Source organism: Mytilus trossulus, chromosome 12 (assembly GCF_036588685.1).
Source record: "Mytilus trossulus isolate FHL-02 chromosome 12, PNRI_Mtr1.1.1.hap1, whole genome shotgun sequence".
Lineage (NCBI taxonomy): Eukaryota > Metazoa > Mollusca > Bivalvia > Mytilida > Mytilidae > Mytilus > Mytilus trossulus.
Genome location: NC_086384.1, coordinates 27,935,476 through 27,951,301, shown reverse-complemented (window position 1 = coordinate 27,951,301; position 15,826 = coordinate 27,935,476). Strand labels below are relative to the sequence as shown.

At 33.0% G+C, this 15,826-nt stretch overlaps 1 long non-coding RNA gene across 1 annotated transcript in view; it reads left to right on the top strand.

The window, feature by feature from the left end:
- LOC134693091 (uncharacterized) overlaps positions 1-15,826 on the top strand; it is a 104,204-nt gene that overhangs the window by 62,982 nt on the left and 25,396 nt on the right. The window lies entirely within an intron of this gene.

Below are 15,826 nucleotides of genomic sequence, written 5' to 3'. Positions count from 1 at the left end.
TTTTGTCAAAATCAAACTAAGTTTAATTTTGGACCCTTTGGACCTTAATGTAGACCAATTTGAAAAAGGAACCAAAAGTTAAGAATCTACATACACAGTTAGATTCGGCATATCAAAGAACCCCAATTATTCAATTTTGATGAAATCAAACAAAGTTTAATTTTGGACCCTTTGGGCCCCTTTTTCCTAAACTGTTGGGACCAAAACTCCCAAAATCAATACCAACCTTCCTTTTATGGTCATAAACCTGGTGCTTAAATTTCATAGATTTCTATTTACATATACTAACGTTATGGTGCGAAAACCAAGAAAAATGCTTATTTGGGTCCCTTTTTGGCCCCTTATTCCTAAACTGTTGGGACCTAAACTCCTAAAATCAATCCCAACCTTTCTTTTGTGGCCATAAACCTTGTGTCAAAATTTCATAGATTTCTATAAACTTTATAAACTAAAGTTATAGTGCGAAAACCAAGAAAATGCTTATTTGGGCTTTTTTGGCCCCTTATACCTAAAATGTTGGGACCAAAACTCCCAAAATAGTCCAGGCAATCTATGAAAAACGTTAAACTAATTGCAACAGAATATATTATTGCTTAAATGTTGTCAAATGACTGCCATATAAAACATATAAAAAGTCTTTGAAAATCAAAAATGTATAAAGGGGTCAATTCGGGAGATCCAATTTGTGGATTTTGGCTTGCAGATATTGACACCAAAAGATCGCCATAAACACAAAGGGAGACAACTACAACAACAAGACTTTTAGTGTCAGTACAAACGATATCGTTGATTTATTCTGCAAACTTATTATGTAATGTGACCAAAGACTTCAATTGATGGTAAGTATCTCTATATAAATTATTATACGAGTTACAACCTGTTTAACAACGGTAGAAGCAAGAACCGGCAAAAGTAAACATTCCCGAGTGCATCACTACGCGGGTTTTTACATGCTATTTTCGGCATTTTTCAAGTAACTAATCAGTATTACACATATTTACAGAAATATTGAACCCATTCATACGTTTTATTTCTAAAATAGTAACAATTCTACATACGTCCTTGTCAAAATTTAAAAACTATGGAACGCCATTCGGGACAAAAATCTAACAGTTATAAAATATATACGGATTAGAAAAGTTGCATGAGTTTGATCAAATTTGAGTTACTGCAACAAAAAAATAAGAACTTTTAGAAAAATATAAATGCATTTGTGTAATCCTGATGCAAAAAATACAAAAAACAAATTAATATTAAACATTTTTTAAAAATAAATCAGCAAATTGGAAATTACAAAATTATTTTTCTTTTGCAGATTATATGGATGAATTGAATGACATAAGCAAAATTAATGCAGTATCATGTATGCCACGATGAGATAAAATCCAACAGTGATTTAATAGTTTTAAGGTAATTTATAACGAATTGTAGAGTTACATGTACACTGCACAGATATTTGATTTACAGTAAATATACGTAAATTACTATTGAAAAATCAATTATCAGTCTCAGTATTGAAAAGATAATCTGATAGCCACAAGTGCCGGTCGTTTTGAATATCTGCCAGGTAAAACAAAGACTCATAGAGTATACAATTTGTTTTTCTGGTTTCATAAATCACAAATCAAACTAGAGGCTCTAAAGAGCCTGTGTCGCTCACCTTGGTACATTTGTATATGTGAATATTCAACAAAGGACACAGATGGATTCGTGACAAAATTGTGTTTTGGTGATGGTGATATGTTTGTAGATCTAACTTTACTGAACATTCTTGCTGCGTACATATATCCCCATCTATAATGATTGGCCCAGTAGTTTCAGTTAAAAGTGTTAGTAAAAATTTACAAATTTTATGAAAATTGTTAAAAATTGACTATCGATTCGTCTGAAATTTTCAGGGCAGATAGATCTTGACCTGATAAACAATTTAACCCATGCCAGTTTTCCTCTTAATGCTTTTGTTTTTGAGTTATAAGCCAAAAACTGCATTTTATCCCATGTTCTATTTTTAGCCATGGCAGCCATCTTGGTAGGTTGACCAGGTCAACAGACACAATTTTTAAACTAGATACCCCAATGATGATTGTGGCCAAGTTTGGTTTAATATGGCGCAGTAGTTTCAGAGGAGATGATTTTTGTAAAAGATAACTAAGATTTACGAAAAATGGTTAAAAATTGACTATAAAGGGCAATAACTCCTAAAGGGGTCATTTGACCATTTCGGTAATGTTGACTTATTTGTAAATCTTATTTTGCTGAACATTATTGCTGTTTACAGTTTATCTCTATCTATAATATTTTTCAAGATAATAACCAAAAACAGCAAAATTTCCTTAAAATTACCAATTTAGGGGTAGCAACCCAACAACAGGTTGTTCGATTCATTTGAAATTTTCAGGGCAGATAGATCTTGACCTGATAAACAATTTAACCCAATGTCAGAATTACTCTAAATGCTTTGGTTTTTGAGTTATAAGCCAAAAACTGCATTTTACCCCTATGTTCTATTTTTAGCCATGGCGGCCATCTTGGTAGGTTGACCGGGTCACTGGACACAATTTTTAAACTAGATACCCCAATGATGATTGTGGCCAAGTTTGGTTTAATATGGCGCAGTAGTTTCAGAGGAGAAGATTTTTGTAAAAGATAATTAAGATTTACAAAAAATGGTTAAAAATTGACTATAAAGGGCAATAACTCCTAAAGGGGTCATTTGACCATTTCAGTAATGTTGACTTATTTGTAAATCTTATTTTGCTGAACATTATTGCTGTTTACAGTTTATCTCTATCTATAATATTTTTCAAGATAATAACCAAAAACAGCAAAATTTCCTTAAAATTACCAATTTAGGGGTAGCAACCCAACAACAGGTTGTTAGATTCATCTGAAATTTTCAGGGCAGATAGATCTTGACCTGATAAACAATTTTACCCCATGTCAGAATTGCTCTAAATGCTTTGGTTTTTGAGTTATAAGCCAAAAACTGCATTTTACCCCTATGTTCTATTTTTAGCCATGGCGGCCATCTTGGTTGGTTGACCGGGTCACTGGACACAATTTTTAAACTAGATACCCCAATGATGATTGTGGCCAAGTTTGGTTTAATTTGGCCTGGTAGTTTCAGAGGAGAAGATTTTTGTAAAAGTTAACGCAGGACGACGACGGACGACGACGACGACGGACGACGACAGACGCCGGACGCAAAGTGATGAGAAAAGCTCACTTGGCCCTTCGGGCCAGGTGAGCTAAAAATTAATTCTAATACACAGTGATCTAGTGATTAGATGGTCGTATACATACTAAACATTGTTATTAAGAAATATGATTAGTATTTTCTTCTGTTTAAGGGTATATATTTTTATTCTTGCAGGTATCAGTGGCTGTTATGGAAAAATGCATCATATGCCTTAAAGATGACGATACACCATCATTAGTCAAGCTACGTGAAAAAGGAAGTCAAGGAATAAATAAAGCGAGTAGAGAAAGAGAGGGTCAGATACTAGCTTCTGCAGGACAGTTTGTTCACCAGGAATGTAGAAAATCATATACCAACCCAACAGAAATCACAAAAACCAAAAGGCAGCAAAATATACTACAGGAATCTAATATACCACCTCTACGATCAAAATCAAATTTTAGTCATAAAGATCATTGCTTATTCTGTGGGAAAGAAGCACAGCTTAAAAGCAAATTAAAAGGAAACGATGTTTTTCCTGTCCGAACGGATGATTTCCAGAAGAGAATTGAACAAGTATGCAATGACAGAGACGATGAGTGGGCAGTGGAAGTACGGGGAAGATTAGAATTTGTAGGCGATCTCCATGCTGCAGATGCATTATACCATCAAACCTGCAGTGTTAACTTCAGAACCAGTAAGAAGATTCCAAAAGCATTTTCACCAGACAGCAAAGGAAAGGAAAATAACTACCAGGGAAGACCAGCAGCTTATGGTGAACAATTCTTAAAAATTGTAGATTATCTCAAACAGCACGATGATGAACAGATAACTATTGCAGAGGTGGTTAATAAAATGAACGAGTTGTGCGGAGAACAGGCATACAGTTCAGTTTATATGAAGAAAAAACTAAGAAACCATTTTGGAGAAAATATAATAATAACAGATATTTGTGGGAAAATTAGCGTTGTTATGTTGAGAGATACAGCATCCTGTGTTTTGCAAGAGTTTTACCACAGACCAACATATCAAAATCCAGACGATGAAAAAAAAGCCATAATAGATGCTGTTGCAAAACTAATCAAAAGTGACATCAGATCTTTGAAAGGAGACAAGGAAAATTATCCATTGGCATCAGATGTATCATCACTAAAATCAAATTTGCAATATGTAACTGAGAGCTTAAGCTATCTACTAGAAACAATGTTTGCTGAAAAGGACTCCAAAATGAAAATAGCTTCTATTGGACAGGCAATAGTACAGGCATCAAGACCCCGTGTGCTTATTGCTCCTTTGCAAATCGGTCTTGGCATTCAACTTCATCACAACTTTGCATCCCGTTTTCTGGTTTCTACTTTAAACAACTTAGGATTTTGCTCATCTTATCAAGAAATTCAAAAATTTGAATCAAGTGCCGCTTTAACACAAGGAGTTGACATCCCTGGCGAAATATGTAATAGTTTTATTCAATTTGTAGCTGACAATGTAGACCATAATGTGAGAACACTCGATGGCAATAACACATTTCATGGAATGGGAATCATAGCCGGCATTACACCAGGCACTAAGAGAACAGCCCCTATTCCTAGAATATCTGTTTCATCTGATGATATCAATTTAATAGCAAAGGTTAATATTCAGTATTACAAACCTCAAAACGACTTTATGACAAAGCTAAATTTTACAGAGCTTTGGGAATTAAGGGGAATGGACAGGACTGCATGTCTGGATTTACTGTCACTGGTGGTATGGCCCTTAAAGAATCCAACACCAGGTTGGTCTGGTATTATGCAGATGATACATAAGGGAGAATACCCAGGCAAGTCAACAGTTGTATTTCTACCTATGATAGATATGAATTCAAGCGATATGTCATGCATATACTCAACTCTACTCTTTGTTTCAAATCAAGCACATCGTTACAACAGAACACCAGTATTGACATTCGATCAGCCGTTGTATTGGAAAGCCTTGACCATAATTCAAAATGAACATTCAAATAGTCAGTTGAAGTCTGTAGTATTGTGTTTAGGAGCGTTTCATACAGAAATGAGTTTCTTAGGTTGCATTGGTCACATTATGAGGAGTTCGGGGCTTCAGGAAATTCTGGAACTTATTTATGCACCAAATGCAGTTACACACATGCTAAGTGGTAAAGCTGTAGCTCGTGCCATTAGAGGACATATGCTAGTTGACACTGCCATACACAGCCTTCTTGTATCTAAAATTTTCAACTTTGATTTCCCAGTAGACGAAAATGAAGAAGGAAACATAAATAATAGTGTTGACAAAATCTTATCTAAGGCAGCAGATGTATATTCTGAATTGTTGGAAATAACACTGTCCATAGCTTCTGCATGTCAGAGTGCTGTACTTCAGAGCATCAACGAAACAATTTACAGACCACTTGAAGAAATGAAGAAAAATCGAACCTCTAAATTATGGCTTCAGTATACAGAAATGATTCAGATCCTTAGACAGTTTATCAAAGCAGAACGGACTGGCGATTGGGAATTGCATTTAAAAAGTGTTAAAGATATGCTGCCTTACTTGGCTGCCTCTGGTCACAACTTGTATACTAAATCTGCGTATGTGTATCTAATGATGATGCAACAACTTGAAATAGATCAACCGGAAGTATTTGCTGCTTTCAAAGATGGCCATCATGTAATGAGACGTAGTGACAGATATTGGGTAGGATTGTCATCAGATCTAATGATTGAGCAAGTGCTCATGAGGAGTGTAAAAACAGCAGGAGGACTGACATGTGGCCGTGATATGGGTAAAAGTCAGAGATCACAGTGGTTTTTGTCCATGCCCGCTTGTGCAGACATGAATCAAGCTATTCAAGAGCTCACAGGAGTAGGTTACTACACAAGTGATCAGCACATGGAAGAATCAATTGCACGTCAAAAGCGAGACAGAGAAGACATTATGTCAATTCTTACATTTATGAAAGAACACAATCCATTCACTGGAGACAGTTCACTGCGCAATATTGAAACTGGAGTAACAGCTGATAGCTCTGTTAATGTAGACAACTCAAAAGATGTGGGGACAGCAATAATAGAATCTCTCGTTGGACAAAATGTTATTGACTATACTTTCAAGAAAAAAAATCAAGTAATAACTTTAAATAGCAAAACTAGTATCAAAGTAGACGGGGAATTAATACAAGTCGACCCACAGCTTCTGTTTCAAAGATGCACCACCATAGCTAATGGACTATTTGAAGACATATCAGAAATATTCAAATATGAACTCTGTAGTGTTCCATCTACGTATTTGACAATAATGGCTTACCAAGACAGGCAAATAAATCAATTCTAGCAGACTCAATTTGGGACTTTGATGGATGCGGATGTTTGACAACATGCACCAATGTTCACTATGTATTAGATGGTGGGTCTCTCATACATCGCATACCTTGGACAAAGGGAAACTCATTCAATAGTATATGTCAAGCATATATTGATTACGTTAAAAACCACTACTCTGAAACAACTATAGTATTTAATGGTTATCCAGATGTACCTACTGTCAAAGATATTACTCACATACGACGATCAAAAGGATGTATTTCTCCCAAAATAAATTTTTCGGCTGAAATGCCCTGTAAAACTAAAAAGGATGCATTCTTGTCAAATGAAGAGAACAAACAACGATTTATCAACCTTCTAAGTGAAAAATTTGAGGCAAGTAATTAGGCAGTAGTCCATGCCTTTGACGATGCCGACTTGAATATCGTTCAGACAGCAGTCTCAATTTCGGAAGAACAACATGTTGTAGTTATAGGTGAAGACACAGATTTGCTTGTTTTACTTTGCTATCATGCCACGATGCGCAACAAAAACGTTTATTTCAAGTCAGAACCAAAGCAAAGTATTCAAAAGATCCGAATATGGGATATCAAAAAGACAAAGAAACATTTGGGTGAAGATATCTGTCGGTTGTTGCCATTTATACATGCATTTAGTGGGTGCGACACAACATCACGAGTGTTTGGGTTAGGAAAAGGAGCACTATTGAAAAAAGTAAAATCATCTGCATTCTTAGAAGATCAATCACAGCTTTTCCTTCAGAAATCAAGTAAAGATCAGGTTGTCAAAGCTGGAGAAGAGGTTTTGGTTGATTTGTACAGCGGTGTTCAGTCAGTAGAAGGCTTAGATTTACTTCGATACAGGAAATTTGCGTCAAAGGTCGTTGTCGGGAACATTTTTGTTCAAGTTCACACTCTGCCGCCAACATCGGATGCATCTAAACTCCATAGCATGAGAACCTTCTATCAAACACAAATTTGGATTGGAGAAGGACATGATTTAGATCCTAACCAATGGGGTTGGTATACATCAGAGAATAAACTTATGCCTGTTAGATGTTTATTACCACCGGCACCCCAAAAACTTCTGAAAGTAATACGATGTAACTGCAAACAGAACTGTGATTCAAGAAGATGTTCGTGTCGAAAACATGGAATTGACTGTTCTGCTAGTTGCGGAGAGTGTCGTGGCATTAACTGTTCAAATTCCAGCATAGTAACACAAAGTGATTTGGACGAGGTTTAGAATTTTGTTTGTTGTGTATGGTGGGAAATGGCTATGAATATTATTTTAAACAACAAAAAAGTGTTATATAAACAGGTTAAAGAACTAGACATGTCACTTTTAATATGAACTATAGTATGGACATTGTCTCATGAATGTGTAGCTGATATTGTTTTTTCCTCTCCAACTTCTGATTAATATATCTATAAAGTTAGAAAAACTGGCCAGTAAAAAAATATATAATTGCATATTGTTTTTTTCAACTAGAATTAAAAGTACTAATTTAACACTTTTTTCATGATCTTTTTTTAATGAACATCTTATTTTTGACACGTGTTATTTTTTTTGTCATGTATTTACTATTTAAAAATTTTGTTATAGGCAGGCAATTCAATTAACAGGTAACAAATATCAGCATTTTTTTATTTTGAGTAGTACTTAATTTAAGCATTCCAGTGATTAATAGTTATCCATTAAAAAAAATGTTATTTTCGATGAAAAATTTGCAATTTTCAATGAAAATTTGTAATGTTCAATGAAATTTTAAACTCAAATGATGGACCACAATTTTATAGTTTATCATATAATGCCTTTTATATTTATAACACAATTAAAAAGGAACAATACAAATCCAAAACACAAAAAGTTTCATTGATGTACTGCCAAATTAATTATTAAGAGCATATTTCCAGTTTTCTTCGATTTTTCCATAAAAAATCCTATTTTTACCCCAAAATAACGTCTTTGACATATAAATATCCTTTCTTGCTATAAAGAATTTCTTTTTATATCATTGTCAATTGAATCACACACTGTTTGAATGATTTTACTTCAAAATAAACTTGTTCTGGTCTATTTCCAGTTTTCAGTGATTTTTCTATAAAAACCTGTATTTTACCCCAAAAATATCGTTTTTCCGCACTTCAGATTTTGCAAGACTTTTGATATGTAATAGAAGCCATATTAACCTTTAAAATGAGACCAAATTTCTTTCTGTTGCAATTTGTTTAAGGTTGAGCTATTTTTGGGGTAGAATGACTGGACTAAAATCAATACCAACCTTCCTTTTATGGTCATAAACCTTGTGTTAAAATTTCATAGATTTCTATTCACTTTTACTAAAGTTAGAGTGCGAAAACTAAAAGTATTCGGACGACGACCCCAACGTGATAGCAATATACGACGAAATTTTTTTCAATATTTGCGGTCGTATAAAAACAAATAAAAATAAAACAGTCAGAGTTGTTAATTTCAGATCAGCCAAATGGTTGATATATATTTGAATTGAATGCAACAGTTCAACTGCATTTGGGTTTTGAGTGACACTCTTTGTTGAAGAGAGGTTGAGTGTGCTCAGATGGTTCAATTATGAAATAAGGAAAGAATATAATTGAAGTTTACTTGAAAATATGCTGATAACAATGAAATCATTTGATGGACAAGTTACAATCAAAAAACAATTTACATTTGTAAAGATCTAATTTTCCAAACAGAATTTGCTGAGCACTGATATTTTCTGAAATCACAAGACTGTTACACATGTGTAGAATCTAAATAGAAATTTTCAATGTTTACAAAAATTATATATAAGATGGTAAAAGAAGATTTTATCTCTTCCCCAATAACTGTGGATTATAAAATACTCATTTTAAGGTTGGTCTTTGAAAAAATGAGGGATGAATGCATCTGAATTTGTGAAAATTATCAAATATTTCCATCAGATTATACAAAAACATACATACAAAGGATTTTTTTTTTTAAAAGTACTGTTCAAAGAGAGAAATACTCTGAAAGTAAATTCTTCATAAGATATTTTAATTTCTATATAATTACCTTCATACAGTTACAAGGTCTCTGCAATTTCTTTCCTTTTTTCCTGGACCTCTATTTGTGTAATGCCTGTTAATTCTTTTTCTGACAGTATTCTCTCTGCAAACTACAATATTTGGCAAACCTTATAGTTCATGGTGTTTATTTCACATATTTCCATGAAAATAATTATATGTGAATATCATCATTTATAATTATTTACAAATATATTAATATCTCCATATCATCCCTTATTAATAACTGTACAAAGTGGTTGTAATTTGTTGCTGTGTTACATATTTATTTTTGGTTCATATTTTTGTACATTAATTAGGCTGTAAGTTTTCTTCTTGAATTGTTTTACATTTGTCATTTAGGGGCCTTTTGTAGCTGACTATGCTGAATGGTCTTTGATCATTCTTGAAGGCTGTACGGTGACCTATTTATTTCTGTGTCTTTTGGTCTTATACATTGATACAATTTTCATTCATTAAGATGTTGTATCCAAAGCATTTGAATGATTACATTAAGCATTACAATTGGAAAAAGATAACAGACTAATTACCATTAAACAATATACACCACAATTGTAACCATCTAACTGCAATGCATGTTTTTCAACAAACAATTTCCATTCTATTGTTTTTTTCTGCAAATAAGTGGGTTCTATATGCCAAATAGTCACTGAAAGAAATGAAAAAATGTTGTCAAATCATATAAAAAAAAGTCATTTGACCTTCAAAAGAAAACTATATGTTGTCTGCTGTATTCAAACTGATAATAGAATTATTTTACAATAGCAATTTTCACTTATTTGACTAGATATATAACTTTTTTCATGTTGTATACATAGATTTGCAGTAAAAATATATACATTTGTAGTTTGCTCTAAATATGCTGTTGTAATATCAAACTAGTTGGATCTTATAAAATATTCTGCTGTGCCAGGATCCCATGATAAGCTCCTTGCTTTTTAAAGAATAAAGTTACATAAATCCTAAATGTCATATCAGAAATAGTCGCACATGTGGAGGATGGACAGTCAAACAGATGGACAGACAATGGTAAAACATAATAAGTCCAATAAACAGCCATACAACAATCAGTACATAAAATATAAAGTACCTCCAGTTTCTTTGAACTTGATACTCAACTGGTGCCTCGAAACCCATTGGATTGTAAAACTGTATTTGTCCATCAGTTGGTGTTAATATCTAAAAAAAAAAAAAAAATTAAAAATACAAGTAGAACTGTGAGCTACTGCTCACTGATGATACACTCGTCGAAATATTTTGGTTAACAGGAAGTAGTTGAGTGATAAATCTAAAAAAAAAAACACGCGATATGGCTGACTTTTATAAACCCTGAATCCAAATTTCAGATGTCCTTGTATTATAGTTCCTGAGAAAAATGTGATCAAAATTTGGGACTGACAGACTGACAAATAGACAGACAGAGTTATAACAGTATATCCCCTTTTTAAAGGGGGGAGGGGTATAAAACAAGAGGCTCTCAAGAGCCTGAATCGCTCACCTTAATTCTTTAAGATCTCTCATCAATGATTATTTTGGCTTTTCAATTTATTTAAATGTTTTTTGGATCGTCCTATTTTCTTCAAAAGCAAAAAAAAATCATTTTCTCCGATGTTCTATTTTAGCCACAGAAGCTATGTTTCTTGACATACAAGGAAATAAAATATAAATTTACTTAAAGACTAGTTACTATGAAACTCATTTAGCCTTAGTTTGGCTGAAATTGATACAGCAGTTCCAAAGGAGAAGATTTTTTTAAAGTAAGTCAACATGATGAACAAATTGTGAAAAAAGTCTTTAAAGGGCAATAACTCCTTAAGGGGTCAATTGACAATTTTGGTCAGATAGACTTATTTGTAGAACTTACTTTGCTGAACATTATTGCTCACTTTAAAGTTTATCTCTATCTATAATAATATTCAAGATAATAACCAAAAACAGCAAAATTTCCTTAAAACTAACAATTCAGGGGCAGCAACCCAACAACAGGTTGTCTGATTCATCTGAAAATTTCAGGGCAGATAGATCTTGACCTGATAAACAATATTACCCCATGTCAGATTTGCTCTAAATGCTTTGGTTTTTGAGTTATAAGCCAAAAACTGCATTTGACCCCTATGTTCTATTTTTAGTAATGGCGACCATGTTTGTTGATAGATCAAAACTTCAGATACAATTTATAAACTAGATACCCTAAGGAACATTCAGTTAAAGTTTGAAAGTATTTGGTTCAGTAGTTTCAGAGGAGAAGATTTTTGTAAAAGATAACTAAGATTTACGAAAAATGGTTAAAAATTGACTATAAAGGGCAATAACTCCTAAAGGTCATTTCGGTCATGTTGACTTATTTGTAAATCTTACTTTGCTGAACATTATTGCTGTTTACAGTTTATCTCTATCTATAATAATATTCAAGATAATAACCAAAAACAGCAAAATTTCCTTAAAATTACCAATTCAGGGGCAGCAACCCAACAACGGGTTGTCTGATTCATCTGAAAATTTCAGGGCAGATAGATCTTGACCTGATAAACAATATTACCCCCATGTCAGTTTTGCTCTAAATGCTTTGGTTTTTGAGTTATAAGCCAAAAACTGCATTTGACCCCTATGTTCTATGTTTAGCAATGGCAACCATGTTTGTTGATAGATCAAAACCTCGGATACAATTTATAAACTAGATACCCTAAGGAACATTCAGTTAAAGTTTGGAAGTATTTGGCCCAGTAGTTTCAGAGGAGAAGATTCTTGAAATAGTTTACGACGACAGACGACGACAGACGACGGACGAGGACGGACGCCAAGTGATGGCATAAGCTCAGTTGGCCCTTCGGGCCAGGTGAGGTAAAAAACCTTAGATTTCCAGTGATGACTGCTACATGCTATTCCTAATATCATCTTAAAAGGCAGTAAATAAGAAATGAGGGTACATCATGTAAAAATCAGAAATCATAATCACAAGAAGCTGACATGCATGTTATAAAATGTCAACTACCACTAGGTCCCAGTGATTCCCTGCTTGATTATATACTCCACATATCATCTCATAATCTGTTAAGATTTTCTAAAATATTTAAAAAAAATATCTTACATGTAGATAATGGTTTGTTGTTTTTTCTATATAGATTTTAAGTTTTACGTCTCTTTGATCCTTGTTATTTTTTTGGTTGTTAATCATTAAACTAGAGGCTCTAAAGAGCCTGTGTCGCTCACCTTGGTCTATGTGCATATTAAACAAAGGACACAAATGGATTCATGACAAAATTGTATTTTGGTGATGGTGATGTGTTTGAAGTTCTTACTTTACTGAACGTTCTTGCTTCTTACAATTATATCTATAATGAACCTTGCCCATTAGTAACAGAGAAAAATATTTGGTAAAAATTTACATAAATTTACCGAATTAATGAAAATTGTTAAAAATTGACTATAAAGGGCAATAACTCCTTAAGGGGTCAATTGACCATTTAGGTCATGTTGACTTATTTGTAGATCTTACTTTGCTGAACATAATGGCTGTTTACAAATTTCAGGGCAGATAGATATTGACCTGATAAACATTTTTATCCCTGTCAAATTTCCTCAAAATGCTTTGGTTTTTGAGTTATAAGCCAAAAACTGCATTTTACCCCTATGTTCTATTTTTAGCCGTGGCGGCCATCTTGGTTGGTTGACCAGTTTACGCCACACATTTTTTAAACAAGATACCCCAAAGATGATTGTGGCCAAGTTTGGATTAATTTGGCTCAGTAGTTTCAGAGGAGAAGATTTTTATAAAAGATTACTTAGATTTATGAAAAATGGTTAAAAATTGACTATAAAGGGCAATAACTCCTAAAGGGGTCAACTGACCATTTCGGTCATGTTGACTTATTTGTAAATCTAACTTTGCTGAACATTATTACTGTTTACAGTTTATCTCTATCTATAATAATATTCAAAATAATAACCAAAAACAGCAAAATTTCCTCAAAATTACCAATTCAGGGGCAGCAACCCAACAACAGGTTAACCGATTCATCTGAAAATTTCAGGGCAGATAGATCTTGACCTGATAAACAATATTACCCCATTTCAGATTTCCTCTAAATGCTTTGGTTTTTGAGTTATAAGCCAAAAACTGCATTTTACCCCTATGTTCTATTTTTAGCCGTGGCGGCCATCTTAGTTGGTTGACCGGGTCACGCCACACATTTTTTAAACTAGATACCCCAAAGATGATTGTGGCCAAGTTTGGATTAATTTGGCTCAGTAGTTTCAGAGGAGAAGATTTTTGTAAAAGATTACTTAGATTTATGAAAAATGGTTAAAAATTGACTATAAAGGGCAATAACTCCTTAAGGGGTCAACTGACCATTTCGGTCATGTTGACTTATTTGTAAATCTCACTTTGCTGAACATTATTACTGTTTACAGTTTATCTCTATCTATAATAGTATTCAAGATAATAACCAAAAACGGCAAAATTACCAATTCAGGGGCAGCAACCCAACAACAGGTTAACCGATTCACCTGATAAACATTTTTACCCCATGTCAGATTTCCTCTAAATGCTTTGGTTTTTGAGTTATAAGCCAAAAAAAATAGACTTTTACCGTTTGGAATAGACTCTAATTTCCAATTGAATCTCCTTTGCATATGTTGGTCATTACTGCAGCAGTTATATGCAAGATATTTCTTCCATTGTCTTGTTGTGTTTGACAAAGTACAGTAAAGTAGGCATCAATAACCTTAATAAAAATGTGATGTTTTTAAAATTTAAATATATCAGCACTTAAATTACTGTTAGAACCTTAGTTTAGAATAATAGTATTTATAATTTTAAAAGAATATACAGTTTTCAATTGTAACCACTTTAATGCAGGTATTAGTATAGTATTACACCATCAAAGTCCTAACATTTGTCCACACCTTGAAGTGAATATAGTATATACATTAAAACTAGTATGTATCTTCAATACAAAATGTTGTTAAAAAAGTCATTAAAATATCCATCAATTTTACCCTTTTAGATCTTTTGAAGGCACCTACTAATGATCAATCCTACAAAGAGAGTTTGCATTAAACCACATCAATTGAAATTAGAGATTTAAAAAAAATCAAAAAAATCTATGGAGTTTCTATAAAAACTATGGCCTCCTTGGCCATTTTCAATTTTCAATGTCCACCAAAGTAAAAAAGAAAAATTCTTGACCATGATAGGTTTCAACCCAAAAATGTAATAAATAAAATATTAGAATTAATCTGGAATATTTGAATATTTTAAAACTTACCTGATCAGTCAACCAACGATTCCCAAAAAGTGATGCGATATCAATGTCTGTTACATTTAACCCATAAACCTTGGCCAGAATATAATGGGATGCATTTTCAATTGACTGAATTTTTCTCAACAAGTCAGTTGCTGAAATTATACAAAGTATACAAATGATAAAGTTGAATTCCAATTTCATTAATACTTCACAGACACAGATCTAAACCAGATGCTCCGCAGGGCGTAGCTTTATACGACCGCAGAGGTTGGGGCAAGTATGGACACAACATTCAAGCTGGATTCAGCTCTTAATTTGGATTGTGATTAAATAGTTGACACAGCATAGGTTTCTGACACAGAACGAATGTGTTCTAATGAACTTAAAATTTTTGTTTTCTCTTACAGCAATTCACTATGCTAATGAATATTAATCCTCTCAAAAAAATGTTTGAAGAAATTTTCTTTTTATTTATGAAATTTCAAATGAGAAAATTGAACTCAATTTTTTTAATCACATCCCCCTTTCCCTTATTCCAAAACTAATCTCAATTAAAATTTCTAATTGAGTTTGCAACAATAACTACTCATTTATATACATCATAAAATATTAAGATGTAAAAAAACTGCTTGTTATCACTGAATGGTAAAGATTATTTTAATTTATCAGTTGGTAGTAAAAAGTGAATGTACATTGTATTTTGTATATAGCAAAGATTTAAGTTGATTCTGGACAAAGAAAGATAACTCCAATTAAAAAAATTCTTGCAATTGCACAATATTGTGCAATTAGATATTTCTTGCTTACTATTCTGGACAAAGAAAGATAACTCTAATTAAATGAAAATTGCTATTTCACAATATTGTGCAATTAGATATTTCTTGCCATTGCGCAATACTGTGCAATTGAAAAGACTTGCTATTGCACAATACTTTATATAAAAATTTTAGATCCTGATTTGGACCAACTTGAAAACTGGGCCCATAATCAAAAATCTAAGTACATGTTTAG